The 23,373-nt window shown below is 36.3% G+C and overlaps 1 protein-coding gene across 1 annotated transcript in view; it reads left to right on the plus strand.

Moving 5' to 3' along the window:
- LOC124406405 overlaps positions 1-23,373 on the plus strand; it is a 112,570-nt gene that overhangs the window by 47,607 nt on the left and 41,590 nt on the right. The window lies entirely within an intron of this gene.

Below are 23,373 nucleotides of genomic sequence, written 5' to 3' on the forward strand. Positions count from 1 at the left end.
GCCGTTCATTGCCGACCTGCACCACCTTCAACTGCTGGAGAACATTTGTTAAGTCACCTTATAGATGGCGTCAGTTATGGTTAGGCGTGGAGTTACTTCCTTGAAAGCTTCGTTGAGTCTCAGGGACTTTATATTTTTGAAAAAACTGATAAAGGATTAAATTTAATTATTTTCATGTTTCGAAGAACAAAGATCTGGTGCAATTGAAATTTTGTTGAATTTATTCATCGAATAGTATAGCTGCAAAAAATAAGGATAGTTCATCAGTTTTTTAATAAAAAATATTCATGACTGTGTTCACTCTGGTTCAATTAGAAATCCTCAACAATATATAAAAAGATGTAAAATAATCGCGATTCGTTATATTTACGGGTGGGAAAATTATTTTTATACACAAATCTTAGGTTTTTGATTCATCTCATAGAAGCTTTTTGGAATTCAATGCGTACAGTGCGATGCGACAAAAAAATTTATGTGGATCAATTCCGCGCTATCGGATGTAAGACGCTTCTCAGCGAATTATCCGCGCTACCTGAGCAGCAAAATCGCAGCATCCCTAGACGTTAAGCATGGCGATACAATGGCGAAGCTATGCCCTGCTACGAGGTGAGTAGTGGAGAGACGGGTACCGTTGTATCGACCGTATTGAAGCACGAGAGCACGCCCTACGACCGATATGATGTGCACGCATCGCTATTTCTGCAACAATCTGTTTAATTTGCAGTAAAACGGAGTGCATTTTTTATTTGAATACGAGAAGCCCGTTGTGCGCACGAGTGAAAAACAAAAACAATATTCAGAAAGCAATAATAACCATAAAGATTGAAACGGAGATAATTTATTTTCCACAATAAAAAAATGTACGTCAGGTCTGTCACATTGTAACACCATTCAGTTTTGAATTCCGTACGCTTCCCGCCAGCGCGAATTTCGAATCGTGCTTGTCACAAAACGAAGCGTTCGTGTCCAGAACCTTTTCTTTCTCACAAGTTCTGGCTCGAATCGCAAGCCGAAGGCGCGATTATCCATCTCTAGGATTCCGACCTGCCTCAACTGCTGATCGCATCTTCGCTCGAGGTTATAACCCGTCAATAATACGAGTGGATTACTATTTTCCTACATCCAACTGCTGTCAATCCTATTGCCGCTGCGTTCCAGTACTTTTTCAACCACTTTGATTGTAACATCTCAACGTCAATTCAAAACTTTCAACTTTCTTTTCTCACATTTCAGAGTTTGACCGAAAAAATTCACTGAATCCCTGACGAGATTAAAAAGTATGCACAAATTATTACCCAATATTTAGAATTCTGTTTGTAATCCTCTGCAGAATTTCCAAATTCTAAGCATATACAGTGTATCAATAAACACATAAAATGACGTTTTCTCTGATCATAAACTCAATTAATATCTTAATAATAATACATAATGATATGTAATATGAAAGACTGCGTCGATTGATTCTTTATTGGAATTAATCTGCTGGACGGGAGGGGGGGTGAAATTTGTCCGCATCGAAATAGCTGAATAAGAAAAGGAACTATTAGAAAAACGGGATGTTATGGATTCGTTACCCCGATATTACTGTTCCACCGTTCGGAGGGGCGGGAAATGGATGAGGTGGTTTGTGTGGGGTCTGCATCGCTGCATCAGAGCCATCCATGATCCACACACACGTGTCTGCGACAACGAACGCCATCATCGTCATCTCCTGTGGTTCCACTCCACCCCCCCCCCCTGCCCCTCCCTCCCTCCCGCCCTTTTGGTTCTGTTCCCGCGGAGTTTGGTCCCAAGGTGCACAGGACGCAGACACAGACGCAGACCCACACCGAGAAATCGTGGATAGTCAGACCTGCGCGCGAATTCCCGCCTTCACTTTGGGGCTGGTGGGCGAAGGGTGGAGGGTACTACCTCCTATTGATCCCGGCGCCCCTCAACCCCCAGCATGGCCGACACCCCCGAGCTTATCACACACAGAATCACAGAATCGCGAGGCACTGCTGCTGCTGCTGCTGGTGGTGCTGCTACTGCTCTCCTGCCGCGAACGAGAGCGCCGGGGGTGGTGGGTGGGTGGTAGCTGGTCCATCCGCCGAACCGTCAGTCGGTTTTGGCACCAGACTCAGACCGAGTCGGAGCGTCTCAGCTTCGGGGTTCGAAAATTCGATTAGGTGCACTTAGGAGTCGGGCTTCTTCCGAAGACGCGACTGACAACACGAGTCCAAGAGAATTAGAAACTGGAACACCTATTGGACGGACCAAAAGTACCATTGACGTTTATCGTCAGTGGAAGACGCGACAGGGTGAAAAACGGTCCACAGACGTAAGAGGAAAGGAAGGAAACTGAGTGGGTCAGAGTTCAGGTGTCATAGGGTATCTAGAAGGACAGTGATCTAACCCCTTAACCTCGCGCTCGATTACGTCGTTATCGGGGAGGGGACACTGATTGTGAACTGGCGATCAGTGCGTCGAATACACTGTGTCTAGTGTATGGAGCTTGGTCGTTAAACTTGTATTGACGTTAGGCGCGCACACATTGGTAGATTGAAGGTACTGCCGTCTACGTTAATTAAGATAGTGGGCCAACTGGTGGATTGGAAAGGTCGCGAAGTTATTGGAAACAACTTAGGCGAGGTTTCTTGTTCCATTTTTTGGGCTTTTAAGAATCGTTTTTTTTTTTTCACATAATTTACTTAACAAATTATTCATGTTTTAACGTCTCGAGAAGCTTGACTACTATTTTGAAGTTATGGGTTTCTATAGAGTTTTCTGTTATTAGACTTTGTTCTACCTCAGTGTCGATTTGATCAACCAAACTTGCGATTTAAAACTGTCGAAAATCTCGTTTTACTCTCTACAAAATGAATAACAATGCTTCAAAATTTCAAGTTCCATGTCTTTCTACGGTCCAGTTCTACGGTTTTGTATACCAGATCTAATTTTGAGTACAGTTGAAGTGATGGATTGTTCGATACAAATAATGGTCGTACAGTGAGGGATAAAATATACCACGTGATGTAATTGTGCTGCCTTTCAAGCCACGAACGAATTTCTTGAGGACAGATCCTGAAAGTTTTGTAATATAGTGTATCAAGTTAGCGTAATAGCATGTCAATTTGTTTGCCATCGTCCGTCCGTTAGACAGATTAAGCAATACAGGATTTGATCCGAGAAATCTGGTGCACAATGAACAGACTGCGAACACCGGATTCTCATTTCATGCATGTGTGTCGAGATGTCGAAGAGAAATGTTTTCAAGTACTTTATAAGATGAGGGCTTAATTAGATTTTGTAATAGAATTGCAAGTTCTTCATTCAACAATGTGATGATTTTTGATCAGATTTGTGCGCTACACGCTACAGCACGGATCGACATTTCAAGAGAATTTTTTGCCTCTCCGTAGCAAGTCAAAGTCTTCTTTTTGTTTTGGAACTCTCTCAGTTATCGATTATGTATATCAGGCGAATATGTTTTTTGACGTATCACGTTCCCGTTCAGAATCAATACACCGAAAGCCTTATCCAGATTCCACATTTGTCAGGATGAATGAACACGACAGTCTCTTTTGTCTCTGAATATGCCGCTATTCCTCTCTAGTTTGCCGGCATAACGAAGCGCGAGCAACGCGACTTTGTAGTCTACTAAGAGGCAAGAAAAATAATGAAAACAATCATCGACGTGGATGTCGTCGTTTGGAATAGCGTCGAACGCTCAATGACCAAGCAATAACATCCCGGAGGGTTCATTGTTTTTTTTTTTTTTTTTTTTTTTTTTTACTTTTGATGAGCAATGAGAATAACATCAGCGACCGCCAACTAGTCTTAGTTCTTTTGAAGTCGCGTACGCGCAACTGATTTCGTACAATCAGATAAGACGTCAAGGTATTAACTGCCAAAAAAATCTTTCAGGGGTCAGGTTAGGTTAGGTTAGGTCGGAGTCTAGACGTTGTTACACGTCGACGAAGGACAGGCGTGGATGGTGCTCTGTCTGTCGTTCTCTGAGATACGGAAAAAAAGAAATTCCCGAATCAATTATTGGGTTGTTGTTGTTTTTTTTTTTTTGTTTTTTTATACTTCCGCTCTTTATTATGCCGGGTGAATTTTGTGTAACCGTATAATGATTAGGCACGTGGGGAAGAGAGATGCGGTAACATGGCTGAGGAACTGACGAGTATGATCAAAGAACGAGCCTAAATCAAAACGATCATCGAAATTTAATCAAAAGGACTATAACGAAAAATCAAATGTGCCTGCGGGACGATAAAAGTCGACAATCAAAACCTTGAAGAGTGCGCGTAAACAGAATCTTTGGGAAGTTTGGTAGCGCTGGGGCAATCCATCATCCGACAGATTGAAAGAACTGTGAATGCCCGTGACCTCGGCCAAGATCACGATGATCGATTAACAGTTTGATCGATACGGCGCCTGAACTCATCACGGAACAACTGAGCGACACGTCGAGGTGCGGGGTACCGGTTCATTATCGGTGTAAAAAAAATAAAATAAAGCAGCTAGAACCTGCAGGTGTGGTGTGCCAGGGTCGAAGAGTGGTGAAGAGAAAAAAGAGGTAAGAAGCGGTAAAATGGACGCGTTGGAACTTCAGGCAGCCCTGGTGAAGCTGGACCCGGCGACAACGGTTACACCGATAGGTTCGAACCTGAAGATCCTTTCGCATAGTCGGATTCCATTCGGGGTCGAGAACTTTGACGAAAGTGACATAACGCTGAAGAATACTCAGCGAAACGGCGGTGCTGGAACCGGAAACGGTCAGGATGACAATGCTGGCGGGACCAAGAAGTGCGGTTTTGGACTTGTCGGTGAGGCCAGGTGACGCCAACCTTGTTCCGCCTTTCCTGGTGGTCCGCACTCCTTATATCACACCTACCCTCCTCACAGGGGTGGAAAACATCACGGAAAACACCATACCAAGGAGAAACGACACCACCATCATCAGCACCATCATCATCAGCATCACCGAAGTCATGCGGTAAGCTTGGCCAGCTTTATTCGTGTCTTTTGTGATCATTGTGCAGGGAAATGGGTTGTGAACATTTGTTGAAACGGCATTTTTTAGGTCGAGTTAAGCCTTTGATACTCGTTAGTCATCGATTCGATTATGTTCAGTCCTTATTCGTGGATAGGAATGGTGGTTTTCTGGTGTGGAATAGAAGTTTGCAAAGTTTTCTAACGCTTTTTCTCGTGTTTGATCACGCGTTTAACACTGTTTGGTGGTAATTGATCCGAGATGACACGATCACAGGCCGAGAAAACAAGGTCATTGGAGTAGAGTAACCGTTAAGTCGTTTTTGGCTTCTGAATTTAACACTCTTTACTGCTTATTGGCAGAGGATAATACTTTCGGGAGTCGAACAACTTCGTTATTAGTACTTACTGCTGATATCAATACGTTTTAATAACAACTCGAAGTGGAATAGACACTCAGAAATGTTTTTTGAGGTGTTGATTCTCGACCCATAAAACACTTGTTCACTTGCAATCGCGACTTTTCAAGTAAAATAAAAGTGTTTTAGATATATGGTGCGCGATTCAACACTATTTGATGTCACTTGTCAGACAGTAGCACTTGTTAAGATCTAAAAAACGAGATTTTCGAGGTCACATAACACTTTCCTCGAATAATTCTATGCCAATTAACACCAAACGATGTTGAATCTAACTTTCGACAAACTAAATGACTACTCGTTAATATCTTTCACCGTGTCAATTCCAGAATACCATATTGTAACACAGTATTCAACACTCTTCGACGATGTGCAAAAGACAAGAATGTTTATCAACAAATTCTTATCCAAATTTATATCGTCAAGTAGAATTGTTTTTTTTTTTTTACTACTTACTACGGAGTAAATTTGCACGTAAGGTATATCGGCAGAAGCTGATTGTGAAGAGCAGATAAACGCATAATAAAAATAAGCCAAGAGCCTAATCGAGTAATAGAATTATCCAAGTCTAGTTCTCTGATTCACGTGTTGCTAACACGTGACCACTGAGATGGTGGAAAAAACGTGACTAGCTTATATATATTCAGAGCTTAGCTTCTGGTCACCAGAAGCGTCACATTCAACTTTGTTCGTATTTAACACCGGAATATCCCCTTTTACAGAAATGATCAACGAATCATCCCATCTACATGTATAACGTTCATTTTTACCTCAGAAATGAATGAAAGTAAAACGATTGTTAAACGAACAAAGGTACTTTATGGCTATCGTGATGAAGATGCAAGTGTGTTTTTTGTATAAACAAATAAATTACACTTTACTCATATTACTTACCTACTATAAACAGCGATGATATTTTACACATATGAAAATACCAGTTATCCGCATGTTTATTGCTCAAGTAAACGTTTCCGGTAATTATTGAGAAACGAGTTTCAACTTACGCTCTTCACAACCACAGTATCGCTTCAGTTTTTGCCTTCGTATACCTAAAAACGTGTGTTCAGTAACGAGTAAATAAAACAAGATAAAAAAAAATAAAAAACACAAACACACACACACATGCCAATTCCACTGCACTCAAAGGTTCGTCCGGTTTTTACCCCTGCGGGCTATAAGTGTACAAGTATTCGCATTTGATATATAACGTGTATACGCATAGATCATATAACGTTCGCTCGCGAATTTTTTCGCTTCGGGGCTGTTTTACCCGTTTAAAAGGGTAAAAAAATTTGGAAAAACTTTTTTTTTTTTTTTTGTTTGTTCCAATTTTTTCCCCTCGTATATACTCTTTACTTTTCAAGCCACGACTCACGTTATTCACTCAATTCGCACTGTGTTCCCAATTTTTGCATGGTACCCACGAGGGTTTTGCCATGTTATGGTAGCTGTGGCAGGATGTGCGTGACCTTAACGATTTCCACTTAAGACCATCGCGTTTCCTTCGCTGTTTTTATCACGTACACCACACAGTCATCCGGTGTGTCGTGTGGGTGGTCAGACGTGCGAATGCATATCTGGTAGAAAAAGGATTTTGCGGTCGTTGACGCGATTTCGATTTCGTAATTCTTTAGCAAATATGGGTGCAGTTAAAAACCGCATTATAATATCCTTCTTCTCCTGTGGTCGAAGACTCTAGACACGATTATTTTCTCAGGAGGAAAAAATGGCAGATTAACAATCGAACCAAAATGCAAAAGTGAAGAAAATGCAAACTTGAGAAACGTGAATGAACCTCTTCTATAACTTGACGAGTTATACGTAGGAAATTCCATGCGAACCCAACCAACGTCTGACCATCGCCATTTTTGATTTTGATAAAAAAAAATTCTGCAATTCTTCCAATTCCGATACAGTGTCCTGAATTTTTTTCAAATTTTTTATCAAACTGGTTAGTGATTGAAAAATATTTATGGTCATTTTGAAAAGGATCTTTTTTTTAAATTCTCAAAAGCTGTATTTTATTTTCCAAATATTTTAAGACTAGGACCGATTTTTTTTTCTATTTTATTTTTTGGGCCTTGCAATTTTCTCGATCTACTAAAATTCCCGAAAAATTCTCAAGACCTCTATTTTTCATTTGGAACATTTCTAGACCAGTTGCATTATGAAGTCAATAGAAACAGTTGAATGTGCCAAAAAAATAGACACAAATAACTGGACCGGTCGGGAAATATTGTAAGAAAAAAATCAAAGTTTTGACAATCTTTCGGGAATTTTTAAACCGATCAAGCCATGTTTCAGTGAGCGGAAAAAAAATGGAACCAAAAATCGGTCCATTATGTTGAAAATGCAGTTTCTGATAATTTTTTGAGAATTCTAAAGAAAGTCCTTTTTAAAACCACTTAAGATATACATAAATAATTGAGCAGTTGAATAAAAGATCCGAAAAAAAATTCTGAGTGCAGATAATGTTTTAAAGAAAATCAGAAATGGTGGGGATCAGACGTTGGTTGGGTTAAAACGGTGTTCATCACACGTATTCGAAGTGCATCGCACGCTGGTAGCAGGTGCAAACTGCACTGATGCATGGATCACTTGAAAAGGCATGAGAACACGCAGTTAGCCTGAACATTAGCTTAGCGTCCAGACATGAAACTTGCAGGATGAACTGCCTCGAGTTTCTGTTCCACTTGTGTCAAGGCTGCAGACTCTCATGGCGGTAGTGCATTTGCGTTTTTACCACTCGCTGCAGGGTTTTAATTAATATTAATAACCCTCGACGAGGTAAAACTATACACCGCTGGGTTGGAAAGGTGACGTCCCCTGGGATACTCGATGTTATAACTTGTACGCCCCTGACGTCGAGGTCCAGGGTCGAGCCTTCCACCCTCTGGTATAAAGGAGAAGAGCGAGAGAGGAAAATGAGAGCGAAAGAAAACTGACCCGTACCGCACGGTGCTTCGCTTGGCTTGACTAACGCGAATAGCGACAATAATGTGACAGAACCATGCGGGGTTATAATGCTTTTGTGTTTATTCTTTTCATGCTTTTTCCTTTTCGTCAGTTTTTTACGCTTGAAGAAGCATTTCTTTTTCGGGTGAAAATGTAAAAAAAAAAAAAAAAAAAAACCTGTTTGAAAAATAAAAGAATCCAGTTTTATACGTGGAAAGAAAATTCTCCAATTCTCTCTCTCTCTCTCTCTCTCTCTCTTTGAAAGAATGCAAAGACAAAAAAGTTGTGATTATTAGTGTGTAAATTGTTTTTTAATTTCTTACTATAATACACGATGCGAAAATATCGATGATTCAAAATTAAAACTCGACTAAAGAATTCTAAAACCATTTCACAAAATTTGGTACAAAAATCGTTGTCCCAGCGTCTGGCGATGATCGATCTTCTCTCTAAGAAATCGGCTTGAAAATCGGCAACTTTCTAGCCTCGGTTATATTACGCAAATATCTGTACGAACACACATCGAAGGTTCCGCAGCGGAGGATGCATCCAAGGCTAAATGGGCGATGATCATCTACCAATTCGCATCTCTCTCTAAAATACTGTAAACGGTAGAAAGTGGAGGACACGGAATTGAAGAGACTTCGAAAGGAATTAGCAAGTTGGGTTCGCATAGCGAGCGAACGCTTCTCTCAGCACGTAGGTCAGTTGGATTATCAAAAACCGATCAAATCGGCAGTCGTTTTTCTTCCGTTTTTTTTTTTATTTTTTAGTAATTTTGGGATTACCTCAATTCTGTCAAACCGTTAATGAAGCGTCGATAAACTCAGATTTTGTAAATTCAACTTCTTCAGGCTGAAGTTTGTGACGTTATTGTAATGATAGATCTTTAGAAAAGGTCTTTTTTTTTTTTTGCAACTTTGGGATTACCTGAAATTTATCAAACCGTTGATACAGCGTCGATAAACTCAGATTTTTTAAATTCAACTTCTTCAGGCTGAAGTTTGTGACTTTATTGTAATGATGGATCTTTAGAAAAAGTCTTTTTTTTTTTTTTTGCAACTTTGGGATTACCTGAAATTTATCAAACCGTTGATACACAGCGTCGATAAATTCAGATTTTGTAAATTCAACACTCTTTCAGTGATTCCAAAGGCGGTAAATGGTATTTTTTTTGTTCCTACGTTTCGAAACGATAACGTTACTAACGCTTCATCCTCGTGACTATGACCCTGCCGCATATCTGCGTGTCGACGCGACGTCTCGCTACGTCCGCAAAGGCACGTACATTTTACATGACGCGTTTACACGATGCGTTTAATTTGCAGGTAAAGAGTTCATCCGTGTATTTATTTACACGTGTAGAAACTGCGTGCCTATTCAGGCATACAAATTGCCCTGATTTGATGAGGATGAATTAAGTCAGTGAGATGTTTAAGAAAAATCGCTAATTCGCATATTTAGGAATGTCTGAGATTTAGCAAAGCATCACAAACCAAAGACAATTTGATTTTCAAATCCAACTTCTTGAAAGAAATTTTTTAAATTCCGTAATAAAGATGATTTTTCAGCCTCAGGTTTTGTTACGTTAACGTTACCAACTTCAATCTGACGATATGGCAACTTCCGGTTGATCAGAGTACCCGAAATGACCAAATCCGCAAATTTTTTTATTTATGAAAAATTCTATCTCAACGATTTTTAACGAATAGAAGGAAAACAGATTTATGATTTTTATTACTACGGAAGATGGAGTGATATTTTTGAAAATTGGTTATCATTTGCAGAGAGAAAAAAAAACAAGGATTTAATACGAAAACGAAATAAAGCGAATAAACAAGACTCAAATATTCGAGATATTCTCTCTTGAGACGATCACCAAGCGCAGACTTTCTCTGTTTACTTAACAATCGCTGAAAGCACGAGTGTGTATACATATATACAATATATATGTATATATACGTATATGCTTTTATATGTAAGTATACATAAGATATAACCTGCATTTATAATAAGCCGATATTGACTTTTTCCTACGAAGAAATTCGTGCTCGTAGAGTTTCACTGTAAAATAATAATAATACAAAGAAAAAAAAAAAAAAAAAAGTAAAAATTGTTTATTCTTCCGTTTATTAATAAGTAAAAATTGGTAATTAAATAGAAGAAAGAAAGAAAAATAAGAGGAATTGATTTTTTACTTTTTTTTTGTATACATGATGCAAATTTGTTAAGAATTTATTCGCATATTAACAAACATTCGTCGAGCTATTTACTGATCATATGATTTATAAAATAATAAGAAGAAAAACAATGAAGTAAAAAAATAATCGTTGAAATTTTGAATAAAAATTTCCTGTAACTTTTGAAAGATGTTGTTCGGATGAAATTCAAGCCAATCGACTTCGCTTACACAATTAAACCTTTGTAAACAATCACTTTTATAACCACCAACGCTTGGTTTTTTCGCTTGGTTCGATGCAACAGCAAAAACAATAGTAACAGCATTAGCGAGCAAAGCGAGCACTCGCCGTTACGTTGGAATGTCGTCGATGGATCCTCCGTCGTTCGCATTCTTGGTAATCATCCAACTGGCAACTAGAACTAGACGTTAAAACTCGGCGGCGTGTCTCTCTTTATTTAATTCTTAACCCGTACGCGTGTCGAACGTGTCTCTTAAGTAACGTTTAAGAACTGTCGAAGAACGAAAGACGGAAATAAAGAATAAAATAAAGAAAGAGAGAGAGAGAGAAGGTTAAAGAAAATCACGTAATCAATTTTGCATTTGTCACTTTAATGCGTTTTAATAATCGATTATGCATTCATTTGTGGCAACGTCTTACGCGATAAATTTTTGCAAACTTCGCTTCAGCATCACTTTCGCGATTTTTTTCGAATCCATTTCACCAGTCTTTACCGATCTTGCGAATCCGTCGAGAGATCGTTGAACGAGACAAAGACGAATAACCGACTCTCCTGACGCATCGGGAATTCTACTGCTGCTGCTGCATCGAATTATGATTCCTTGCGAATTACCATGAAGTCTGGCGCAAGAAAATCTGCGGAACAATAACACAAAGAGATCTCTTTAAAAGTGACTAATAAAAACCTAAACTTCGGTGGAATAATTATTTGTCAAAAATTTATTTATAGGATAATGGAAAACGGTGAATTTCTTTGAACGGAAAACTTTGATTGTATCTTTATTATTGCCTTTTTTTTTTTTACTCCAGAATCTGCAAGCCTCGTGCAAATTTTTCTGTTGTTTCTGTAATTAAGTGTTTAAAGTAATGTCGACGAAAACAGTTTTTCTTTTTTTTTTTCTTCTTTCTTCATTCTTTCCTTCTGTTCGTCAATGAATTAAAAATAATTTTCAAAAGTACACGAACATTTTTCACAATTTTCATTATTAAGGGATCATTCTGTGATCTATGATCATTCTCATTTTTATGAATTTTTTACGGTAATACTATTATAGATATTGATACAAAGTTTATTCAGCTCAACAAGTATACTTTTGAAAAACATAAAAACATTAGTTTTTATTTTTTTTACACTTTTCATAGATACAATCAGCGGGTGAATGAAAGTTCTCAAAAAGTTGGTACGTCACTGGCGACCTTGACGACTTGATAACGGCTTGTCAAAAGAAAAAAAAACAGAAATATTTAAGTTCACTATATCAGTGGCTCTAACTCATTCTATAGAAGTCAATATTTATTAATAACTAACAAAATAGTGGACATCTAAAGAAAAAAACGTAAAAATTGAGGTCTTTTTCATTGTTTTTTTGAACCAAAAAATAATAAATTTTGGATTTGGTTGCAGAATTCGCTGAAACTATTACCGTGTAGAATGCGTGGTTAAAATTTGGTAAAAATCGGTTCAGTGGTTCTGGAGAAATCGCAGTTGCCGAAGGAAAAAACATGCTTTTGAGAAAAACGCGGTTGAAACTTTTTTTTAAGGAAGTCAATTCTGACGGTATAAAATCTCAACTCTGCGTCGAAAATTCTGACGAAATTTGTCCTTTCGATCGTCTCGCATACCAGAATCAATGAAAGCTTGTTTCGTTTCGCGACTGAAGAGGTACAAGTATAATAACAATGAAAAATTCTATGAAAAGTTAACCGAGTGCTTCGCCGAATGCCCGGAAATTCCTGAACATCAACCAATAATATAAAATTCGCGTGTAAAGCCTGACCTGCAGTCTGTATAAATCGAATTTCTATAAATATGTGCCTCGATTGCTGTTTTAGGGGAGGGTGGGGGGTGGGGGGGGGGGGGGGGGGGCAAAGTGGGCCCGTGAAGAAAATAATGCCTAAAATTAGAATAAAATGTTTAGTTTTCATAAGAACAATTATGTTAAATTATTATCTAGCTTTATCGAGAAAAAGTAATTATAAATTCAAGTTCAGAAAATTATTTGACTTTGACGAGTTGAGAGTAAAGCACAAGTTGAAACGTTTCGCGTTACGAGCTGTGCGATTACTCGAGTAAATGATTTCCGAATAATTGATATTTAATAAAAAGTTGAAGCGGTTTATTTTATCCCTTGTTATTTAAAAAATTTCAGGTGGCCCACTTTGGCCCCAAATTTTTTGAGATATCAAAAATTTTAAGCTGCCCACTTCGACCCGTCTTCCCCTAGAGGATTTATCTATGTAAGAAAAACTGATTGTTAAAGGTGTGTAAATTGATACTTGGTTAAAATATTCTTCGAGAACGGAATCTCGGCGATCGATTTGTCAATAGTTAAAAAAATCTAGAATTCCGAGGAAATCACGCGATCAATTTTTTTTCCTCCACCTACAATAAACTTATTTCGAACGGTGTTTATGCGACGCAATATGACTTTGTCGTGCTATTTGTTCATCCAGTCTTTATTCGTAAATCGTCTTTCTGTATGTATAACTTATATGCTATTTATTCAGCGAAATCAATTATTTGCAGTTAAATATGCAGACCTGAATTTGCTAGGTATGTGATATATTATAATATTGGCCGTGGTTCATGCTTCATCAGGATTTGCAGAGCTATAATTAAATATTTATGACGAAACGAGAAATAATATTTCAATAACAATGAGGGAAATTTTTTTTTTTTTTTTTTTTTGTTTTTTGTTTGTTTGTCTTTTTCTTCTTTTATTTCTTTATTCTTTGAAAATATCTCACGCATGCACATCGAATCGAAATACAATTGATAAGAATTTAATTACAGAGGAGAAAAAAAATTTATCAAAATTGTCTTTATTCTGTCGATTAAGGCTATCAAATATTTTTCAAGAAAGAAAAATTAATATTTCGATTAAGAATAATAAAACTCATATATACGTCATACAATGTATGGGGCATTCCACGTCAATTGAATCAGTGTCTGACCTTCACCTTCTTGGATTTAGTCCGCGATTTTTCACACTAATATTCGAACTCTGAAACGCGTTTCAAATTTTTTCCTACCGTCTCCAATTCCTCCAGAACTTCTTAAACGATGATATTATTATTTTCACAATGATTGCAACATTTTTGAAAAATACAAACAAAAGACAAGAAAAAAAAATCACATTAATTCTGTAATTATACACATTGTACACTGTTAATGGCGGTAAATATTATCTAAGAAGAGAAAAAAAATTTTTGCAAAAAGATTATTAATTAATTTGAAACCCGTTATCTTGCTACGGAGGTTTTTTTTCTCCCCCCCCCCCCCCCCCCATCATCGTCAAAACTGACAAAATTTCGGTGGTTTGAGAAAAAAAAAAAATTCTATCGATCTTCGCCTATTTTTTTCGACAGTTTTTCGTTGAAAGAAAAAATATATATATATATATATGTATACATTATACGAACATATATCAAAATTTCAAAAAAAAAGAATGGCGTGAAAAATTTTTGAATCACTGAATTTTCACACAAAATCCCGTCAACACTATCGGATAATGAAGAAAAAAAAAAAAAAAAATTGAATGAATAAATAAATATGTATGTATAACTTTTTGAAAATTTTACACCAAGATGATTGATCCCTTCATTACAATATATGTCATATTCAACCGATGTACAACGCGTCTGCAGCGGCGAACGTCGAATGGCATTCGTCGTCGGGGGAAACGGTACATTACATTATACATACAGACACACACACACACACACACACATGTATATATATATATACATATATGTATGTATGTGTATGTGCATGTGCATATATATGAATACACATACGGACTAGTCATATTATAATCGTCCGCGATGGCTCATCGTTCAGTGTTTCTCCGACCAGCCCGCAAGTAGTTTCACTCCTAAGCGCGTGTGTTTCCCGGTTCGGTTCCCCGCAATCTATCCGTATCTGTTTATGGATATCAATGCAGTGCCTTAATCGCGATTCGATTAGTCGAAGTGGGCATAACGCGTGTTTGTGAATGTATATCAAGTTATCCGATACACAAAAAAAATAAATAAATCAATAAATAAAAAGTAATACTTAAATATATAATTTCAAAAATTTATTGATTCTAACGGTTTTTTTTTTTTTTTATTTTTTTAACAAAGAGATGATTATTTTATAAGGTATATCGATGATGATTATGATGATGAACTGTGCGAGGCGATAAATCAAAATCCTTATTACCGTTATCATCGTTATAAGGATTTTGTTTTACACTTTGTAATTGCATAAATCGTATGTGGTAGTGATGTATTGTTGTTGTTGTTGTTGTTTTTTTTTTTTTCTATTTCATTTCATTTATCCATTATAAAAAATTAATCGATTTGCAAAAATTTTACGAACATATAGAATATACATACGTGTGTATTTATTTATACACACGTATGTGGTAATCGGCGATCCTAATACCGCAAGTGAACATAGAGGTAAATCCCTACTCTCGTTTGTATAACATACCGTTATCAAAATTGTTGCAGAAAAGAAGGATGAAAAAAAAAAAAAAAATGGCGAGAGAAAGATATGGATGAAGATGAAAAAGAAAAAAAGAAAATTCGCGCCGCAGCTGATTTGAATTTCAATCGGCACTAATCGTCGTTAAATTTCTTCTTCTTCTTCGTCTTCTTTTTATGCAATTTTTTCGCCGTGGTCGCTCGGAGAATTGAAAAAAAAAAAAGAAAAAAAAAAACTGTGATTTGAATGGAATGAGACATATTTCCTCGTCATTGTCAGAGAATTTTTCTAGTATCGATTACGACTTATTTAACGACGCTATAATTTATAGACATGTAACGAAGTTATTTTTCCCGTTAGTTGCGTAGTCAGAAAACGTGCAAAGCGTTAATTGAATTGGGTAAAAAATGTTTTTCAATGCTAATTTAGAAATCGCCGGAAGAGATAAGAAGGATAAAAAAATACTGTACGTTTAACTGTTTTTTTTTTTTTTTTTTTCTTCTGTGGCCAGTTTTCTTTGTTTTTGCTTAATTTCGTAATCGATCGTGATCTCGCGATTATAAATACTTGTGAATTATTTTTTTTTTTCTAATCCGTTTTTTTTCATCCAATAATTCCAGTTTCGTAATCAACTCTGCGCGTTATTCTTTCGTATTTAATTTTCATCCAAACCGCTTTTCCAACGAGACTAGAAGAGAAAAACGAGCAAAGAAAGTTTTTCATATACATCTTGTCAAATTTCAACGCCATATTTTTATTTTATTTGTTTTTAAATTTTTGCAAATCACCTTTTAAATCACGGATTGTATATTTTAATTGAAAATCTTGCAACGCAATTACTTGATTTAGAAATATCGATTTATCGCGATTGCAAATTTTGCGATTAAAATATGTTGTCAAATATCTACGTATACATACATGTATATGTATAATAAATATATTAATGTATATTTGAATGGTAAAACAAAGAGATAGAAATTGAAAAAGGCACATAAATACTTTGTGCTTTTAACGAGCGTCAGGCTTAAGTGATCCGTAAATTCTTCCGCTGTACGAGACGTCGTCGGTTCTCTGGGTTACGTGTAAAATACTTCTCGTCTGCGGCAACTCGCGGTTCTGAGGTATCAAATTTCTCGTTGTTAAAGCGCACGCAGGCAGAGCTGAAGACACAAAATACGCGCAACGGTGTTACACATTTAAAGTATATATATATATATACATACATATGGGGTATTCCACGCCAACTTGACCGATGTTAACCCTAAAAACTATGTTTTTTTTTTTCTAACATTCTAGTTGGTAAAAAACGGAAGCTGAATTTTTTTCAAATTTTTCTTATTGAACCGTTTTTTTTTTTTTTTTTTTTTTTCCCCATAAGCATTTGAAGTCGATTGCAAATGCGCATTTTAAAAAATATGAACAAATTCTCAAAAATCCAGCGAATGACACGAAAGACCCCCCCCCGTTAAGAAAAACGTGGGCCGAATTTTTTTTTTCTATTTTCTTTATCATCTAATTCGGAATTTCGCGTGGAATAGCCCATATACATAAATGTAATATTGTATAAACGTGCAACGTACGTCACAGTTTATGAAAACCGTTATAAATATAGACTGGTTTAATTATACGTAATTGCAGTGTAAATTTTGCCATGTGGAGAAATAATAAAAAATTTTTTCATCAATTGCGTAACCGCGGCTAATTATAAAGCATCGAATTTTTTAATAAACGTGTAATAATTATCCTTACAGATTTTCAATAATTCAAATGGTCAAGGTTGATCGGTATTTATTTTTTGCAGTTTCGAAATTTTCTTTTTTTTTTTTTCATTTTGGCCAGTTTTTTTCGTACCGATTTTTACCTCATTTTTTTGCATACTCGAAGTGATGAGAGTTTGAGAATAAATTATTGAATTCAATTTTGAGATGATGAATTTTCGATGAGAAAAATCGTGACTTGATTTCAAAATGGGAGAGAATTTATGGTTGGATGGTTGATTCCGGAGTGAAATTGGAACGACACTTGAGACTTGGATAATTATTTCGACCAGTGGTTTACTCGTGAATTTAGAATATCATTTTTCACGTAATTTTCGTTTTTATTAAGATAGCTGAACCGTGGATGAAAAATGGCTTATTGAAAAAGATGATTCATTTATAGCTGCTGAAAGAGTAACAAAAACGCGGTGAAATACCGGACCAGTTTAAAACGGAACGAGGCGCGGGTTATTTAGAGCATAACACGAGGAGCGCAGTAGAATTATCTATAGATGCATGACGGTGATGACGATGATGATGCGCACGCTTGGTTTTGAAATTAGGTACCGAGTATCGGTTAATGATTTGAAGAAGAAAATTCGAAAAGGCTGTGTTATTTAAAAAAAAACAAAAAAGTGTTTCCAAGTGCCGAGGTCAATATTTTTTCAAAAAAATTGCACTCACAGCCTTTTTTAATTCCCATCTTCATTACGATGAAAATATATAAGAATAGCTCGAAGAGGTTATTAAATTGACGCCATTTTTTATTTTGATCGACATTATTTTCTACAGTTTTTTTTTTTTTTTTTTTCCAGATTTCTCCGACACGCTTTGAATTTTCGACAATTTTTCAAAACCATCTTATTGATAGACGCAAGTTAAGAATCTGAAAAAATTCTGAAAAAATCATGTGTCAGGTATAAAAATTTTCAAGCCTAGAGCCAAAGTGGGGAGATTTTTTCTTCTCACTGTTTTGCACAAGCTATTTCTGATGAAAAAATTTGAAAAAAAAAAAAAAAAAAATTAAAAGCGATTAGTTATTTTACTATTTTTGAAAATTTTTCAGATTTTTGCGCAACCATTTTACGATTTGCTATTTTCTTTTTTGTCAGTAAATTTGGGAGGAAAAAAAAACGTCTCCTGAAAGATGTGAAAAAGTTTTCAACAATCTGGCGTGAAAAATATGAAAATATTTCAGCAAACCGTCTATAGTAAAACGATTCCCGATTCTGGATTGTTTTTTTTTTTTTTTTTTTTTTTTTTTAAATTCTTTTTTGCAAAAAGCTTGAAAACAATAAGAATAAAGAATCTCCTAAAAATATTTTGATATCTGACAGATGATTTTTCGGAATTCGAAGCGTGTCGAAAAAATGTAAGTAAAAAAAAACTATTCCTTTTCAAAGTGAGAAGAAAAGTGATATAAAAAAATTTCCGGCCAAATCCTAGAGGTCAAAAAAACTGTGCTTAGGTCGAAATGAGCTGTCCTTAGAATTAGGTAGGAATTATCGGGCACGCGAAAAGATCAAAGCGAGTAATCCCGTCATTCGCTTTGCGGCTGCGACGTCGCTTCGCTGATCTCCAAGCACCGCTGGGTCTTCGGATCGCCCCTGAAGGAATCGCGAAGCGAAACGTCCGCCAGTACCAAACAAACTTTGCGCCTCGACGGTACGTCGCAAGATTAACTCGGATCCAAAAATTGGACTGACTGAAATGCGGCTCGATGAAATATCGATTTTAACAAGTATCATCAGAGAGCTATCGAGGATCCTCTTGTCAGCGGGAAGTTAACCAGAGTGAAGTTGCGAAGTAGGAACTTTAAAGGAATGAGACAAAAATTTGACGATTTCTAATGGTTTTTGATTTTATTTTTATTATTTTTATTTTTGTTTCTTTTTCATCCCAAGAGTGAATCGATCGCATCGAATATGATTATGGATCTATAAAAACAAACTTCGGTATTAAGTTACACGTGTTAATTATAACGAAGGGTGAATTGATTTGTGAAACGAGTGCGAAGGACCGAAAGGATCCAGACTCCAACTGGATCGATAAACTGTGGATAGTCGATCGAATCGCCAGTCCGATATCATCACCGCAGCAAGTGATATTGATCTTCATGCTTTAATATCCTTGCATCCTTCGATTGATGACACATAGCTATGACAACCTGTTCCCTGATGCCGGTTTCGTTGCAGGATATTTTGGTAAATATTTTATTTATTTACTTATTCAATTTATCAATTATCACGTTCGATCGGTAATTTAACGAGCGATTCTATCGCACGATTAAATTGACTCGATTTTCGGTTTTTCAAAGTTTGCAAGTTCGTGAGATATATTTTTTTTTTTTATTCTTATCTGATCGCGTTTCTAGATTTCTATCTTTGTTTCCACTGTACAAAGTGCGGTTGAAACTTGAAATTACACTTTGAGCTTTGTCTGAACTCTCGGGGAGTTTTTTCTTTTCAAGTTAAAATTACCAGCTTCTATAAAAAGCAATGTTTTCACTTTTTGAAAATTTTCTTTCGTCCATATGCGGAATCCAGTTTGAGTTGGCTCGAATATGAATAAGAAAAAAAAAAAAGAAAAGATTAGTTTTTAGTGTTTCTTTTTAAGAAACTCAAGCTACTATAAAGACTTTGGAGAAAGTGCGAAACGTGGCTGTTCGCCATATTTGGAGAAATTATGCAGACCCGAGTTTAATTCCTTATTCATTTTGTTTCTTTCACTTTTTATTGCTCGACTTTTGAAACATCGTCAGCTTGAATATGAGCTTAGGATAAAAAAAATGATTTCTCGAATATTCCATTGGCATTGAAAAAAAAAAAAAAAAAAAAAAAAACAATTTTTAAAGCGCAATTACAATTTATATCGACACTATTCTTTTTCTGTACTTCCGTTCTCAACACACGTGCCTTATACGTGATATAAGCTATAAACAGACGTGCGGGAAAGAGGGAAAAACACAACGAAGACAGAGACAGAATGGAAAACCCAACGCGGTCGAGATATTTTGCGATAAGAATATCATTCGTTAATACAGTGACGATTGTGCGTTCTCTCGGCTTTTGCATATAGCTTGAAAATTTGACTACGTAAAAAAATTCAGCACAATTGTTGCGCGTCTCAGGAAATGATGATGAGACAATTTTGTGACAGTTTTTAGACATTTAAAAAAAATCATGAGAGCTTTTGAAAAGTTTTTTAATCGTATTCAGAAATGAGGAGAATTTTTTTCGACAGCTTTTGGAATATTTAAAAGAAAATTATTAAGAGTTTTTGCAAAGTTTTTGGGTCGATATGTTTGAAAATTTTTTGAATCGTATTCAGAAATTAGGAGAATTTTTTGTGACAGCTTTGGAATATTTAAAAGAAAATATTAACGCAGCTGTCGAAAAGCTTTGCAGTTGTATCGAAAAATCAGAACGTCCGGGAGAATAACAGATTTTAAAATCGTTTGACGATCCGGTATTGAAAATCCTTATCGTCTTCAAAACTCGACTACAAGACGCCATTAAGATAATTTCAAAACTCCAGTCGTTCTTGAGTTAGCCAAAAACCGTGATACAGAAGTCCTTGAAATGCACGTGGAATGTCTTAAAAAATAATTTCATCCTCCGAAATACGTTTTAAAAATATTCCAACGTCATTTCAGGCGCCGCCGTAAGACGTCTTTGAAAGTTTTTCCAACCCCATTGTCAAGGCAGTTTTTCTTGAACCGATATCTCGATCCATGATCCATCATCGGACATATTATTGTCCAAGTTACACGCTTTTTTTTACCTGCCTTCCAATATCGACTTATGTTGTCCAGGCTCTCAGTAGGTACAGTCGCGTGTATAATTACACTTGTAATATATAATCTGCCGAGTTCGATGACCGTCTTGATCTCCTCGTCGCATCGCGATCTCGATCGCCCCTGTTGGCCAAGAGGACCTTCTGTCTGTCTGTCTGTCTGTCTCTCCGTCTGTCCGTCGGTTGTCCAAGAATACAGGCGCAGGTCGTTGTGAAACTGGTTTAACCGGGCGGAGGGGGGGGGGGGGTGGGGGGGGGGGGAGATCAGGAAAGAGGATGGATCATGGAGAGGAACTGAAGGAGAGAAAGAGAGAGAGAGAGATAGAGAAATGAAGCCGACGCGAATTTGCTCGGCAAAGCAAAATCCAAGAAAAACTTGAACTTGTTCTTGTCGGTGGATTGGTTGGCGGGTTGCAGGTATACAACAACCTTAGGTATAAACCGACCTCAGGTATTAAGGATACATCATATCTAAGGCTGTGGAGAACGGCAAGGAATACTGGAGAAGAAATATAAAAAAAAAAAAAAAAAAAAAAAAAAAATGAAATTAACGTGAACTGAAGGATGGAACGAAAAAACTTGTTTTTCTTTTTTTTTTTTTCTTTTTTTTTTTTCTCACGGAAAACAATTTTAGATTTTTTCCAAAACAGAATTACTCAGCCGACTGAAAAATTTCATTTTTCGAACTTAGGCGCTTATACTTATTTTTCAAATACAAATTAAGATTATTTTTTATTATACTGGCTATACGATCGATCGATTATAATTTTTATTTATTTTTCTTTCCCCCGGATACGATATATGTAGTCATACACGTTTTTACGGGGTAATCGATGATCGAATATCGAACTTTTTTAATATATGGTTGGATCGATTTCGTCGAGGATGAAAAAAAAGTTCATTGTGTATCTGATTAGATTGATTGAAGTTTTTTTCTTCGTCTTCTTTATTTTTTCTCTCAATTTTCATCCGATTGAACGCTACACGTGTACGTATGTACATATTTTGCGGGGGCGATCGATGATCTTGTTATAATATTATGCTCGATGCTGGGGGGATTAAAAGTCACAGAAAACGAAAGTAGGATAATAAATTTAGCCAATGTCGAGTGGTGAATCAGAAATGCAAATTAAATTTGAATAAATACATGAACGCGAACGCGTCTAGATATTTGTGTTTCGTTTTTTCATTTCATCGGCGGAGCATCTATTTCTCTCTATATCTCATTTTGTTTTTTCCTTCTCTCTCTCTCTCTCTCTCTCTCTCTCTCTCTCTCCCTTTCTTTGTTTCTATCCGCAAATCTCCATCCGTTTACAAATTTAATCGTAACCGAAGAATCGAATATTTTCAGAATTATATATTAACTGCAATATTTATTTACGGGTGAGGGGGGGGGGGGGGGAGGAGGAGGAGGAGGGAGGTGCACAAATTAAGTTTACACGATAAATCTCTGTAACCGAAGAAGTCCGACGGTGCAGTTTGAGGGATTTGTGCAAATAATTACATTATCGGTGTATGTACAGAGTTGTTGTAAGAGTTCGTGATGTGACAAGCCGTCCAGCTTTTTTTACTCACGTATACAATATCACTAATTTCATTATAACATGACGGAAAAGAAATACACCGTCGATACGTAGGTAATATCTATTAACGTGACTCGTAGATATTGATTTTTTTTTTTTTTTTTTTTTTTTGTACGCGTATCGACGTTTTTTTCTTTCGCGTATTCTTGCCCGTTAGTAAATTTGTAAGATGCTTTCCTGTTTTCTTATGAAATATAAATAATTAAACGGCGTATTAAAAACAAAAGTACGGATACAAAATTAAACTTGACTCACATGATTGGATAAAACTGTTTTTGTAATCTTTCAAAATATTTTCTGATTAGACTTTATTTTTATAAAAATAATGTGAAATTTGGGGTTTTTTTTTTCGTTGTTGTTTTTTTTTTTTGGGTTACGGGTTCGTTTTCGAAAAGTTCCGAAAGTGCGAAAATGAGAAAATTCGAATATCCGAATCATCGTATTTCAGAATGATCGAAGATATCTTTTGTCAAAAATAGATAGTTTCGAAACTGGTCAAAAATCACTTCTATATAAACATTATTGAGCATTATTTTAAATTTTCAAAAATTTTCGAAATATTTTTAATTTTTTTTTACCCCCTCACCTGACATCTGAAAATCATTTTTATTTTCTTTGGTTACAAGAAAAAAAAAAAAAAAAGAAAAGAAAAAAGAAACTTGGCGCATTTGAGTCCTCGAAAACTAAGTATTACCTTAAGTACCACCCCCCCCCCCCCACCCCCACCCCCTATATTTTGATTTTTCGAATTTCGATCTATCGAAACTTTGCGCTATTTTTCGGTATTTGCTATACGGGGCGGTAAAAAAGTTCGATTTTTCATACGTAATTAATAACAAATATAATAATAATAATAATCTCCCGGTGCATCGGCCTTCCGGAAATAAACGGGGGATCTGGTTATAAGCTGAGGTAAAATTTTTGGCTCAAATACAAGTCTTAAACTCGTGGACAGCTGTTTTGCACGAGGTCAGTTTCACCCGGGCTTGCAGA

Source organism: Diprion similis, chromosome 5 (assembly GCF_021155765.1).
Source record: "Diprion similis isolate iyDipSimi1 chromosome 5, iyDipSimi1.1, whole genome shotgun sequence".
Taxonomy (NCBI): Eukaryota; Metazoa; Arthropoda; class Insecta; order Hymenoptera; family Diprionidae; genus Diprion; species Diprion similis.